The sequence below is a fragment of the Panicum virgatum genome, chromosome 3K (assembly GCF_016808335.1).
Source record: "Panicum virgatum strain AP13 chromosome 3K, P.virgatum_v5, whole genome shotgun sequence".
Classification (NCBI taxonomy): domain Eukaryota; kingdom Viridiplantae; phylum Streptophyta; class Magnoliopsida; order Poales; family Poaceae; genus Panicum; species Panicum virgatum.
The window spans coordinates 42565101-42575145 of record NC_053138.1 but is presented as its reverse complement, the minus strand read 5'-3'; the positions used below and the strand labels follow the sequence as shown (position 1 = coordinate 42575145).

General features: G+C 45.1%; 1 long non-coding RNA gene across 13 annotated transcripts; it reads right to left on the bottom strand.

Annotated features, from left to right (window-relative positions):
• Window positions 1–3554: 3554 nt before the first annotated feature.
• Window positions 3555–9039, bottom strand: LOC120699219. Of its 13 annotated transcripts, none has more exons than XR_005685310.1 (5): window positions 8182–9039; window positions 7893–7970; window positions 6423–7792; window positions 6162–6317; window positions 3555–3916 (listed from the first exon to the last, which is right to left on the bottom strand). It is a non-coding gene; the product is annotated as an uncharacterized LOC120699219 (long non-coding RNA). The 13 variants fall into 13 exon arrangements; XR_005685309.1 differs by lacking the exon at window positions 3555–3916 and adding an exon at window positions 4458–4543; XR_005685311.1 differs by lacking the exon at window positions 3555–3916 and adding an exon at window positions 4563–5761.
• Between the last annotated feature and the right edge of the window lie 1006 nt (window positions 9040–10045).

Below are 10045 nucleotides of genomic sequence, written 5' to 3'. Positions count from 1 at the left end.
TCAATCAGTAGGTTCCTAAGATTATGCAACTAGGGTTTTCAATCAACTCCAACAACTTAAATGCACAGGTAAAAAATAACAAAAGTTGTATAATTGGAAATAATAGGATTATGCACTGGGGCTTGCCTGTAGAAGTGTCTATAGAGTCAGTATGTTGGGGTTCTTCCGAATCGGAGTTCGGGACATCAGTTATTTCAACAGTATTGATTTGAGCTTCAGAGAAATCTCCGTCTGGATCCTGGATGAGCTCGTACGTTCCGTCGGCTAATGATGTCGTTTCTATATGAAATGCGATAAATGGAAATTAGTGAAGTGCTTGAGTATAGTTTTCCTTCACTAAAGAGTGATAATCCAATAAAATAAATATTAAGATTAATCTTAATAATTTTTACTTTATTGGACAATTGTTTATAGAGTAAAAAGAAATATGGTAAAACTCCACAAAATAACATGAAAAAGGGGTTTAAAATAATCCACAAGAAATTACAAAACTAATTTCTTATAGACACAAATTAAAACATAGGTAGGAAATTTTGAAAGTAAGGTTATAGTTTACTAATGAGTAGAGAATTTTTTTTGTAAAATTAGACATGCTTTGAGGAGCATATGGCTCAAGGCTCACAAGCAACTAAAATTTTGAACATTGGATAAAATTAAAAAGGGGCATTAAAGGCTATTAACTAATCCTATTTTTAGAATTAAAAACACAAAGTTTCAGCAAAACTTCACAACATCAAACTTGTAGAGCCATTTACAAGGAGAAAAAAAAATTAGTTTGGTATTTTTCTGATTTTTCTACAATTTCCTAGGATTTTTCAAAGTTCACTGAAAAAGAATTAAAAGGAGAAGGATCTTTTGCAGAAAGGACCCTAGGATTATTTAAATCAAAGCAATTGGGCCCTCTGCCATGGCTGGCGGCAGGGGAGGAATAGGGTTGGCCGATTTCCGGTGCAAGGGTCGCCGGCGGCGAGGGCCGAGGTGCCAGGGAGCGAGAGGAGTTCAAGAGCTACCTCTAGGTGGTTTCGGGACCATGGGAATTGACCGAAAAAGGGTCGACGGCAAGGCACCAGAGGCGGCGGCGGAGATGAACGGCATTCAGGTGAGGGATTGGCGGGCGGAGTGGGTGGATGAGCTTCATAGGGTCAAGGTGGAGTGGACCAGGGGGTTATGGTGGTCGGGGAAATGTTGTGGTGATGGATTGACGACGAGCCGAGGTCACCGGCGGTGATGGCGGGGAGCGGTGGGTGAGGGATGTCGAAGTGAGGCTCGGCCGGGCTATTTATAGCCCAGGAGATGGAGAAGATGAGGGCAAGGAGGAGGTGATGAGCTCGCCAGGAGCCTGGGGTGGAATCCGGCGGCGGGGAGGTGGAATCCGCGACGGTCGGCGAGGTGGCGGGCTACGGCGGCGTGGCGTGCATGCTGTAGGCCAGCAAAGGCAGTGTGGGTAGCGGCAGAACCTTGTGTGCGACGCGTGGAGGCGGTGAGGCAGCTCGGGGAGGCGAAACTAGGGTTGGCGCCGCGGTTTCGAGCTCGCCGGAGTTGTTACACCCGGTGGCGAGGCTCTGGGCGGTGTGGCAGCGGGAGAAAGGGGTCGCGTGGCACTAGGTGGGGCCAGGGGGTGGCAGGGAGGCTAGGAGGTGACCAAAACAGTGGTGCGGTGGCCGGTGGGCTAGGGAAACAACGGCGGGGAACCAGCGGTGGAGCAAAGCTCCGGTGGAGCTGGAGGAGGAAGAAGGCTGCAGGGGCTATTTTGCAAATACAGAAAAGTGCAGGGTAGCTGATCTAGGGCTCAAATGAAAAAGTGCCCAAAATAAAAGTTGTTTAGTTTTTTAAGATCTACAACTTTCATGTTGTGCAAATTTTCATTAGATCAAAGGATTTTGAAATATTTTCAAACTTCCAATGAACTTGATTTAAATAAGGAAAATTTACTTTTTGGTAGCAATTTCATCACAATTTTGGACTAAAATGCAATAAAGCTGCCAAAATCATGATTGCTATCATATTTGCAAGAAAGCCCTTCACAAATTTGAAAATACTTTCTAAGTTAAAGCTTTTTGCAAAAAGGGGCTAGTAATTTTGTATAATTACACATATGCCCTTAATTTGTACTGAAAATTTTTAACTAGCAAACAAAGATAAACACACAAATGCACATATTATTCTATGTTCTATCATAGTAGATACCTGAAGTGTCACAGCCTTCCCCCTAAAAAGAATCTCGTCCCGAGATTCCAGAGTAGAAGTGGACTGGGGTGTTAGGTACCTGGATTCGTTCTAAGGAAGTCGGGAAAGTTTTGTTGAAGATAGTGTTCTGTTTCCCAGGTAGCTTCTTCCTCGGTATGATTGTTCCATTGGATCTTGTACATTTTAACCTTTACTCTTTTGGTACTTCTTTCCTTAGTGTCGAGAATTTTCATTGGATGCTCCACATATGATAAATCTGACTCTATTTCCAAGTCTTGTTGTTCAACAACTTCCTCAGGAACTCTAACACATTTCTTGAGCTGAGAGATGTGAAAAACATCATGGACAGCTGCTAACCGAGAAGGAAGGCGAAGTCAGTAAGCCACTGGTCCACAAATTTCAAGGATCTCAAAGGGTCCAATGTAGCGAGGTGCTAATTTTCCCTTTAAGCCGAATCGTTGAACACCTTTTGTTGGAGATACTCATAGATATACGTGATCCCCAACTTTAAATTGCAATGGCTTTCTCCTCTTATCTGCATAACTCTTCTGTCGAGATTGAGCTGCCTTGAGATTTGCTTGGATAGTTTTCACTTTGTTCTCCGCCTCATTTACTAAGTCGGGTCCAAAGATTTTGCGTTCTCCAGTTTGGGACCGACTCAATGGAGTCCGACATCTTCGACCATATAATGCTTCGAATGGTGCCATCTTCAAACTAGACTGATAATTGTTGTTGTAAGAAAACTCTGCTAAGGCCAGACATTTATCCCAATTCTTATCATATTGTATGACACATGCTCTGAGCATATCCTCAAAGATTTGGTTTACCCTTTCGGTTTATCCATCCGTTTGAGGATGATATGCATAGCTACGAATCAACTTAGTTCCAAAAGAATCTTGTAACTGTTCCTAGAAACGTGCAACAAATTGTGCTCCTCGATCAGATATGATTGTCTTGGCTACGCCATGGAGACGAATTACTTGATCAAGATAGATTTCTACATACTTTTTAGCAGAATAGGTAGTATGCACTAATGCCTTCTTTCGGTTATGACCCAATGAAGATCGTTAGTACAATCACTGGTGCTATGCAAAATGGCTCAAACATTATTTCTACATAATGCTTTTAGATTTTTTTTTCAAGCTCTGAAACTCATAGGGGCAATTCAAACCGCATCAGGTCAACACAGCACATCAAACCTACTAGTAAAAACAGGACTTGCCGAGTCTCCTGAAGCTATCATAGAAAAGAAGTACGGCCGATTCTCATCTCTTTGTAGCCAAAGCAGTATTACTTTTGATTTCTGAAAAAAATGAACTCTGGTATTGGATACAGTAAACGTTGACACTGGTCAGGGGCAAGGTGCAGAGTAAACACCAATATGTATCACCAAACAGAATGGTGGTAACTACAACTAATGTTACCGATGAGCAAAATCATTGCAACACTACTTCCACGTAATGGTTTCACCAATTTGTATGTTCTGAATCAAAAGAACAATTCAAACTCCTTCGGATCAGCACAAGCGCCAATCTTACTACCAAAAACAGGAGTTCCTGAGTTTTCTGAAACTATCTGAACAAAAGGTGCGCAGCCAGTTCTCTTTTTATTGTATCTGAAGCAGCGGTACATACAATATATGAAAAGATGAACTGTGATGTTGTCGTCAGAAGTCTTGCTATCAAATTCCTCTAGGCATCAACATCTAGGTGGACAAACTCTTGAGAAGCTGAATTCACGAGGGATCAAGGAAACACAGTGACACAGTTAGACTAGACATCATATGCTGGTGTTGCAACAGTTCAAAACATGACATTAAGTAGTAAGATCCTCAAATAGGATGACGAGTCAAAAATTAGAATTTATGGGGATAGTGAATAAAAAGTATTGTCACAACTTAATTTTCTAAACGCACGCGGTACTATATGGACCCAGTAATTTCTAGCTTCAGACTTTCAAAGCATACCTAGCATATGTGAGAAAGATTACAAAATCCACTATAACTACAGCAACCATGAATTATTTATACCCATCTGCTGATCTGCCTCTGATTATCTATAATGTGTTGATATCAGCACCATGCACATGACAAAAATATGAGCCCATAACCCAAGAACAATACTACAGAAGTATATTTCTAGGAACTACATGTTACTAGCAGTATTAAGTTTAGTAATCCCTCACAGAAAATATACTTCTCAATTTATCCTGGTGTCATGGAATTCAATTTATTTAGGTGAAGGTGCAAGGATGGGGAACGATGAGCTTGCCGGAGTCAGGATATTGTGCTCCCAATCAACCAAAGGTAAACAGTTCCTTCTCTTAAAGTGTTGTTCTCATCACCTCCTTAGTACTGCTGCTTGTCAGTACAAAGATTAAATAGAACCAAACTCAAATTTAGTAACAAAACTCAATCGTCGTTTGAACATATTGGCTGACCAATGCTAAAAACATGAAGGGATATGTTTCTTAGGCTTACGATCGCAAGCGGGAAAGTAGGAGCTGGAAGTGATTACCCCAGCAAACATAAATATGAAGGGACATGTTTCTGCCATGTGAAATTAAATTCCATGACAGCAGAATAAGGCCCTGTTTGTTTCCGCTTATAAGCGGATTCTCGGTGGAGAAAAGCAAGAAACCCACCCAAACGCCTCGATTAAAATCCGATTGTTTGGAACGCCGCTTCCGTGGAAATCATGGAGACAACGTGAATCACGATTCCCACCAACGCGTCCCCGAGCTCGCTTCGCTGGTAAGCGATGGGCTTTTTTCGTTGCTGCCCTTCGTCTCTCTCCCCGACGCCGCCCACCCCCTGCTGCCGCGCCGACCGCGGGCGGAGGCGGCCAGCGGGCGCAGGAGCTCCCCGACCCCTGCGCCGCCGCCCCGCTCCTCCTGCTGCAGCGCCGCCGCCCTCCCTTCCCTGCTGCAGCACTCTCCCCGACCGCCCCTGCTGCCGTGCGGCCGCCCTCTCTCCCTTGCTGCAGCGCTGCCGCCCTCCCTTCCCTGCTGCTGCACCGCCGTCCGCCCGCCCCTGCTGCCGTGCCGCCGCCCTCCCTTGCTGCTGCTGCGCCGGGCCGATGCCGCTTTGGCCCGCGCACCTAGCCACGGGAGCTGGCGTTGAGCCTGGCACTCGGTGCAGTGTAGTGGAGCCAGCGGCCACCCAGCCACGAGAGGAAGATTGGAGAAGAGATAAGGATGATAGAGTAGGAAAAAAGTAGGGAGAGAATCAATAAAGATTAGTAGAAAAAAAGGAAATGTATATTTAATTGAAAGTATATTTTGGTTTCAAAAAACTTTCAAATATATTTGATATTACTGTAATATAATTATTTAGTCAAGATACATAAAAAATATAAGTACTATTGACTTCTGCTTGTATTCAGCAAAAAATGAGATATCATCAGCTTTAAGGGTATTTCAGACATTTTACCACTCAACTCAGAGAATTGACTCAAAATATCAGGATTGCCAAACACCCAGCTTATTCAGACAGCCGATTCTCCAGACAGCTAGCTTATCTCAGAATCTTGATTCTCCGAGAAGCGACTTCCAGAAAAGCGGAAACAAACAGGGCCTAAATTGCAAAAAAAAATTGAATATTGCAATGACAAGGCCCTAGTCAACCACATAAATAGATCCTTCACCTGCATCCCTAAACTTTCTTCACCTAAAAGAAGTAACTTGCAGCCTTGCAGGGAAGGAATAGTTTCTTAGGAACAAAAAAAAAATGAATATTGCACAGTATTCAGCTATCACAAGCTTTCTGAATATTTATATGAACAAGAGTCTCTCAGTCAGATCAACCAATAATTCACAAATACACCATGTAATAATTATCCACAATGTCACAATTGATAAGACTCAAACTAGTTTACTCAAATTGCCTAGTTCCAGACATGGTCTGACCACAATGAGCTAATATCAAAACAGGGAAAAAGTTTGGTAAAAGATGAGGGTGCACTAAATGAACTAACCATTATGGAACCATAAGTCTTGGATCCATCTCTTCCCTGAACCCTGTCTGCAATGGTCAGACCATGTATCGTGGCATTGTTGTAGAACCTGACTTGAGGGGTGGATACCCAGTCAGAGGGGGAGAGGGAGTGGTGAAGGTTGTCCAAGTATAGCACCTGTGAAGGAGTCAAACAAACTAGGGAACACCATTACTCTATTAACACAGGAGACAAATGAAGTAATCTGAAAACATGAGAGGATACAAGATAGAGGAAACATACAATTAAAAATACAGCGCAGCCATATATTGTCTGCGTGAATTGTTCCTTATTCCTCCCATGGCATCTACAAACTGAGGCCTAAAGATCATTGAATACAGACTGGGACAGGTCAACTGCACTGAGAAATTCAGGTTGCATAGCCTTGCTGATGTTGCTTAAATCAATGTCAGAGCTGCTAGTTGGGAACAACAGTCCATTGAAAAACAATCATAAAGAAGCATATCATGAAAAGCGAGTCCACCTGGCCCTTTAGTATCTCCTCCTACAAATTGGATATGTGGATCAGATCGTCATCAGAGATACACTCCTCATTTAGTTCACTAATCAGCTGCTTGCAAAACTGAACAACTTCCGCTCGAGAAAAAGATTGGAAGGTGGAACCTCCTGTTGGCAAACCAAAAACCATGTGGATTATTGAAGGTGTAATTGGAAACACCTTGCCTGGACCAATGCGTATTATCATGTCAACTGGGCTGACCCTATCCATGATCCAGGTAAGCAAATCACTGCTCTCCACAGCATCAATCTGCATCCTGAGGAGGTGACCAAAGCCTAGAGCTTCGATGGCCGCATACTGGTCATGGTTCAGCGGTTGAATAGTGAAAATGACGTCACGAAGGTTGCACCTAATGTTCAAACTTTGAGATGGCTTTGCACACTGTTTTGATATTGGAGGAACCGAGCAAGGGTAGAAATGCATTGAGTTCAATAGATAGTTTGAAAATGGCATGAGAATATTTTAAGCCATGAGAAAGCAGTACAGCTGCATGAAACACATTAAGATTTAACAACCTTCTACATAGGTCCACAACTATTGTTATCAGACTCCTACCTTCATCTAACAATTCACTGCCATACCAAATTGAGATTTTACACCAAGAAAGCAGTACAGATGCACGAAACACTTGAGATTTTATGAACTATGTAAAAGAGTGAAACAGGAGATATATTGCTGCTACATGATACACGTTATTCTGGGCAGAGACTATGGGATCAGATTACATGAGGGAAAAAATTCATAAAACCTATTTACATACAGTCAATGAGTTGGTGCACCCACCAAGGAATAAGTGAATATCTATGCGCACAAATAGTGTGTGTATATTTGTAACATGAAAATTCAATTAATTGTTGCATCAATACCTCTGTGCCTTCACGGGTATCGAAATAATCGGTTAATTGCCTAGAATTGCCGGGTGACTTGTTCTTTTCCTTTGAATAACGATGTGAGGACCCCAGCTTCTTCTTCCAGTGGACACCATCAACAGCAGGATAGACAGATTCGTTGGTCTTACGACAAGCAGCTTGGACAGACGACCCAAGGCCACCGGAGAGGACCACACATATCGGGTCGGAGAGGAACCTCAAACCTAAAATGATAACAAGAAAATACAAATAGAAGTCTGTGGCACAGATCAATTACTGAGGAGCAACAAACAAGTGACAGACAAATTGATTAGATGCACCGACCTCTCTTGTGTGCTCTCAAACACAACAATCTTGGGATTAATAGGCATCATATCCACCAACCTTTGTCCAGTGTCCACCCTAGTGAAAAAAAATTAAAAAGAGCATATTCATGAGTGAGAGGAGTAGTAAAAGTGGCTACAGCTCAGTAAGGATACTATGGTTTTGGTAGTTTATTTACAAACTCAATCAATCAAGTTTTGGAATTGATGTGCCAGGCCAACATATGGAGGGCACATATTTAAGAACTTCATTGACAATTCAAAAAAAAAAAATTTGTTGCGCATATGACCTTCTAGTTGAGTAGTCCTGCGGCGAACCACGCTGAACATCTTCAGTGTGTGAGGGCAGCGAATCTGCATATACACGGAACTATAACCTGGGAATGAATTTCAATATACGAAACATATGACGATAGATACTGACAGCATGAATTCATAAAACTAACCTAAAGGCTAGATCAGTTAGCAAAGACATGAGATCACTGCATAAATTGAAATGTAGGAAATCGAAATACATCTTCACAAAGCACATAAGGAATCAAAGAAAGCAGTGAATGGGAGACAGGCGGACCAGAAGGCTCCATCCGCGCAGGGTCTCTCCAGGACGACCGGAGGCGGGTGAGTCGAGGACGCGGCGCAGCGGTGGGAAACTATCACCGGGACGGCGGGAGGGGGTTGGGGGGCAACGGCACCAAGCGTGGACTACTGCAGCTCGTCAGCCGCGTCGACAGGAGGGTCGCCGGTGGCGTAGGGTCTCGGCAGGGGAAGTACGCGGGAGTACCTTTGAAACGGCGGCCGGCGCGGACGTCTACAGGCAGCAGCTTGCTGGAGCGGGATGGGAGCCGACGGCGCAGGTCCTTGCCGGGTCGGCGCGGGAGCCGGCGGAGCAGGGCCTAGCCGTGCTTGCGCGGGAGCCGGCGGCGCAGGGCCTCGATGGGAAGGCGCGGGAGCCGGCGGCGCAGGGCCTCGATGGGAAGGAGCGGGAGCCGGCGGCGCAGGGCCTCGCCGGGCGGCACGGGAGCCGGCAGGGCAGGGCCGGGCCTCCCTGGGGTAGCAGGGGATATGACGGCGCAGTGCAGCTGGCCGGTGCGGCGTGCGGCACGGGAAAGCGCGAGAAATTGGAAATCTATCAGGAGCTGGCGAGGTAAAAAAACCAGACGGACGGAGGGTGAGGGGAGAAAAACCAGATGGCCAGATGGGGGTGCGGGGAGGCGCGGAGTTCGGGTCGGGTTTGGAGGCTCGCGTACTTATTCAGTACCAGTACCCAGGGTCCTGAATTTTAGTCGCTAGAACTTGTTCCTACTTTCTAGCGATCGTTTGTTCACCTTTTCCGGTTAGAAAAATATTCACTCTCAACCAGGGCAGCACCTTTTCCGATTAAAATTCGACTTTTCCAATCACGATCCCTGTTTTGGGGCTGCAGTCAGAACGGCCGGGGGGCGCTGGCACAGTGGATATTACCCATAGAGTGTGTCCATTATAACATAGTTGAGTTGAGGTGAGCCTCCTCTATTCTTCCCAGTTCTTGGGGCTTCCTGAAAGCGAAAACTGTATGTAAGTCCGCTCGTGTCTTAATGGAGTAGCTCCCTTTCTGTTACTCATGTGTCTGCCGGCCATGTCCGTGCGTGGTGTGAGCGCCTGCGCTAGGAACTCTATAGGAGAAACCTCCGTATTTGATGGCTCTTTTGTGTGCCCGTGTGCGGCTAGTTTGAGAGCCGGTGTCCGCGGAGAAGTGTTCCCTTCGGGTGGAACTGCGTGGGGAGACGGCAGGATCCCGCGCCGTGTCGGCCGTGTCCGTAGATGTCCGGGAGCGTAGAGGCGCTGAGCCTTTATGGCCCAGGAGCGTTCGAGAAGTGCGGTGAGTACCGAGTATGACTTTTACAAACAGAGAGCACAAGCAGCCCGGCAGCCATGTTGGCCTCGCCAGCCCGAGAAGAAGATCCTGATATAAGAACGAATTCATATGGAGCTAAATTCATACGCAGAATATTATATCTGCCGCCGAATACTTTATATATCCCATAATCACGCCAAATACAATACTCACCTTAATCAAGCCGAATAAAGAATCCGTATGAATTCTTTATCTGTCCCTAGCGCAGCGCTCACACCACGCACAGACATGGCCGGCAGACATAGGGGTAACAGAAGGGA